The following is a 4960-nucleotide window of genomic DNA, read 5'->3' as shown; positions in this document are numbered from 1 at the left end:
TAGAAATGCCAAGCTCAATTTTAGCATTTTCATTTGGATATTAAAATTCTTATTACCCTTTATATTTTCAAAAAATCTGATTTGTGTGTTTTTGAGTAAGAGGCCATGTTGCCTCCTGATTAAAAAAAAAAAAAAATAGGTAAGTTGATTATTTTATTGCATTCAGAGTTATTGCATTTGAAAGTATCATAAAGGCAATCAAAGCCCAGTAAGTTCACTAAACTCCAACTTGTCACCAATTTTCTGTGACCACAATTTATCAATGTAAGTAAACATAAAGGTTGTCTGGTCTGGAAGTATGTTAGAAGCTAAAGATTGGCTTGGAGGCATAACTGATAGCTAAACTTTGCTGTGGAATACTTTAAAGAGAGGGAGCATGGATGGTCTGTTAATGTAAACAGCATTGGGTACTAAAGGACCTGAGAAACTACCTTATGGTGATAGAGTGGAAACAGAACTAATTTAAGAGTGTGAAGAACGGGGCTTGAGTCCTAGCTAGACTTTTAATCAGCTCTATAATCTCGGCCAAATCAATTAAACTTCCTAAACCACAGCCACTATGGTTTGAATGAGAGTTGAAACCACACACAAGTAAAAACTGATACTATTATTATTGTTGTTGTTCTCTTTGTATTTACATGTCTGGGGGATGCATCTTGATACATATCCTAATCTGTATAACAATTATTATTTTGGAGGTTTGCATTTAGTTAGTTTTGAGATGCTAAAAGTCATAGATTTGCAGGTTTAAAAGAACATGTAAAGTTATCCAGGTAAGTTTCTATAGATGATTGGTTCTCAACTTCAGCTACACATTAAAATTACCTGAGGAGCTTTCTAAATGCTTCAGTGCCCTGGCCGGTCTCCCAGAGATTTTGATTTAACTGACCCGGGGTGAGGCCTAATCATTGGTATGTTTGAAAAGCTCCCCAGTTGACTCTAATGTGTATGTGATTAAGACTCTTCAATATGGATAAATGTCTCCAGTCCTGATTCAAGATGTCACTCAGCCTGAGTGATTCAAATGATCAGCCTGGCTTGGGTACCATTGATCTAGTAATTTTCAAAACATAGTTGGGGAAGAGGGCTAGTTTGGAAGGAGTTTCTAACTCCTTCAGTCTTCTTCCTATCACCAAAGATGAGACCTTAACACTTACCTTTTAAAAATGTTGCCTAGTGATTCCAACACCTGCTTTGCACTTTCATGCTTCCCAACCACCTCCATTTTTCCGGTCTCTTTTGTCCTTCTGGTTGAGAGTTGACCTGATGTTGTTGTACCTTCAAAGCTTAAATGCTGTCTGCAACATTAACATCAGCTTCTTCTTGGACACCTTCTGTGACAGAAACCTCACTAGCTCCTGGACAACTATCTCTGTCTCTGTAGAGTCCTTAATAAGGTAAAATGTACAGTAACGTACCTCAATAAGGTAAGGTTACAGACAGAGTTCAGCTCAATATAAAGAAGACTGTGTGTGCTAATTTAAAAATGAGTCACTCTGGAAAATAGCTAACTTAAAAAAAAACTACTGTATTTCATTTACTAAGCCTTTTACCTCAAAACGATCCGGTCGATATGTTACAGTCACCTCCATTTCTTAAAAAATAAAAACTGGTTTTCGTAATTGTTACAGATGAGAAGGTTGAGGCACATGGATGATAAGTAAACTGACAGGGTTGGCCAGCAAACGGTCATGGGGAATTTGAACCGTGGCAATCACTCTCACAGCTACACTTTGACACAAGGCTCCTATCCACGAACAGGTTGTATTTTGCTTTCTTCCAAAAGAAAGCGAAGAAAGCACCACCATGTGAAGGGGTGCTCTTTTAACAATATGTCTAAAATATATTTTCAAGGCCAGTATATATAATCTATGAAGAAAGTTTTGACACATGAAAGGAAGAGACACTGTCATGCCCAACATTCCAGAACAGGTTGAGGACAGGACTCTAGGAGTCAATATGAGAATCATTTTCTGCAAGACAACGTCAGAAAATGCATTATGGACTAACCCAGCTTGTTCTTCCCCTGGCTGCTGTTTTCAGGTAAGTGTTAACTCAGGTCATTCCTCGCATTTAAAGGCAAAACCTATCACTCCCAAAAAGAGCTCTCTGTACTGACCGGTTCACTAATTCACTGCTGACTGGGCTTGTCTGGTAAGGGAACACATTAAATATTTAAACCTTGTCCTTCCTCAGATGCAGAGCAGCAAAGATGATTTTCCACAGAATTTAGTATTAAACTCAGGCAATTTGTACAGCTGTGCATATAAATGGCTTTTCGCATAATCTCTAGAGGCCAGGGTCAATGTTCCTCGTACATTTTAATACTGTAGATGACATAGCAACATCCTTCCAATTTATGTTCTCTCATAATTGAAAGGGGCTTAATAAAAGTGAGGAAGAGGCAGTATGTACACAGCAACATCGATTTCTGCTGACAGTTGAGCGGAACTTAATTGTAATTTTAATGTAATTTGTTCCATGGGTGATGTTGAACCCTATAATATACCTAAATCCATTTTAAAGGAAATTGTGTGTCTGTATGTGTGTGTGTTATATTGGAAGGACCCAATTATACAGATGTCATGAAGACACCAAATGTAATTTCTCCAAATAAATCATTATTTTTTCCCACAGATATATTTGTGTAAATAAATAGAAGCCTGGCTTTTATTATTGACATAGAATTTTACCCAATCGGATTGGGGGATGACACAGATGTTAGGTTGCTCGAAATAAATGTGCACATTATTTGTAAAAGGACAAGCACAACACACTCCTAATTGCTAAAGTTAAGCTTATCTGCATGAACTGTAGTTAATATTTATTCTGGGTAAAGCCATTTTTTATTAAGTTATTTTTTCACTTAGTAGAGCAAGAACATGCTAATAGTTTTGTTGGTAATTTAAACATTTCCTGCTGTGGGTAAAAAACAAATGTAAAACTGAAGAATGATGGTGTTCTCTGGCTCTGAAATTCGCTAATTGCACAGCTATTCAATTATAGGTAATATCCTTTTATTGCTAATAAGATTACCATGTGTCAACACAACTGCAATTCTGAAATGGAATTTGCCCAATTTGCCTTGTATGGAATTTAAAACTGTTCTATGTAAAAGACTTTGGAAAATTTGCACTGAAATATGAGTGACAAGGAGAAGAAATCAGTAAAATGTCTAATCTAAAATTTTTTTTTTTTCAAATCCAGATGTTTTTATTTTGGTGCTTTTATTTCCAGATGCTTTATTTATAGTTTCAAAATGGATATTTTGTCACCAAAAAAAAGAAAAAAAAAATAGGCAGGCACATGATTGAATCTACTGTCAACTAGGTTAAAAAAATTCTTAAACTAGTTTACAATTCGTTTTTATATAATTTGGTATTTTTCAAATCTCCCTCCCCCAGCCAGGGTTTAGTTTTGTGTTGGCTACCAAATAAGCAGAGAACGAATGTAAGGTTATGAATTTGAGCAGGCAATCAAGAAAGCAGCAAACTCACCTGGTGGGGAAAAAGGGGCATGTAAAATGCATATTCCTGAGTATGACCTCAGACCAATTAATCAGACTCTTAGAAGGTAGGGTGCAAGACTGTGAATGTTTTACTAGATCCCGTGTGCTTCTGCCACACTTGGAGTTTGAGAACTACTGGCCTGAAGGCATCATACCCATGCCTGAGTCATGGCAGCAGCATATATCTGGTACCCCTCAACCTTGGCCTTTGGCTGCACGGGCTGTAGAATGGCTTTCCAGCTTCCCTTAAGGAAAAAGACTCGTTATCCACTTACTGCCAAACATAGCTGAACAGAGGCCTCTGGGACGATGATGATTTTCAATCAGATATTACTAACGACGCCAGCAGATGCAGGTGTTCAGGCTCCTGTGGATGTAGGAAAATCCTTCAAGAGTATAAAGGAGAGACTGCTTGGGAAGTTTGTGCTTTCTAAAATGACCTTTCTAAAAATGTGATCTGCAGACCTTGTGTATCAAAAAAACAGTAATGCTCTGGAGTTTCATGCCAGACTCGTTCAATCAAAATTACAGAGAACAGATCCAGAAATCTGTATGTCTTAACATGTTATATCACAACTCATAACATCTCCGCAAATTGAGTCACTGGCATTTGGTGAGCTTGGGGAGGAACTTTCTTCACCTTTTCCCTGGATTTCCAACCTAACTAGCATGAGTAATCGTTTCAGTTTGCCTGGGACTTTCCAACTTTAACCCTGAAAAATCCCATGTCCTGGGAAACCCCTCAGCCCTGGGCAAATCCTAACAGTTGTTCCCCCTAAGATCTAATTTCAAATCTCGTTCCATCATATATTGGCTACAGGGTTTTGAGCATGGCATTAAACCGTTTTGAGATCCGATTTCCTCATCTGTAAAATGGCTATAATATTCATTTCACAGAGATATTGTGTGGATTAAATGAAATTAAATGTGATTATGTATATGAAGCAACTATCAGGCAGACGTTTCATGAACGTTATTTCGTTTTCCTATCGTTGGCAAAATTGTATTCCTAGGCCCAAGGGGCAGATACTGTTACACACAACAAGAAGGTGGATACCGTTTAATTTATTTCACCTGCCAAAAAAAAAAAGAGGTTCTTCTTTGTTGGTAAATAACAGGTTGTCATATGCTGTGTTCAGGCAGATTTGTTGTTGATTTTTTTTCAATTTGCAAATATGCAAATTGAGAATCATGATTCACTTCATTTCCATGTAAAATTAATTAACTATAAAATTCTGGCTATAAGCAAGAAAGAAGAAAAAATGGTGAGTTCAAAATGCAGAGTCGTAAGTCTTAGAATTTAGACAAGACGTTTGGAGTCATATAAACCAAGGCAGGTGTGGCTTATAAAATTTGAGGAGATACGTGGGCAACGCCCTAAGGCCAGGTTATGTTCCTATCACTTGCTTTAATAAGCTACATGGATTTAGATATGTCTCCATTATTCTGGAC

Source organism: Propithecus coquereli, unplaced genomic scaffold (genome assembly GCF_000956105.1).
Source record: "Propithecus coquereli isolate 6110/MARCELLA unplaced genomic scaffold, Pcoq_1.0 Scaffold29, whole genome shotgun sequence".
Lineage (NCBI taxonomy): Eukaryota > Metazoa > Chordata > Mammalia > Primates > Indriidae > Propithecus > Propithecus coquereli.
This window is presented reverse-complemented; position numbering follows the sequence as displayed.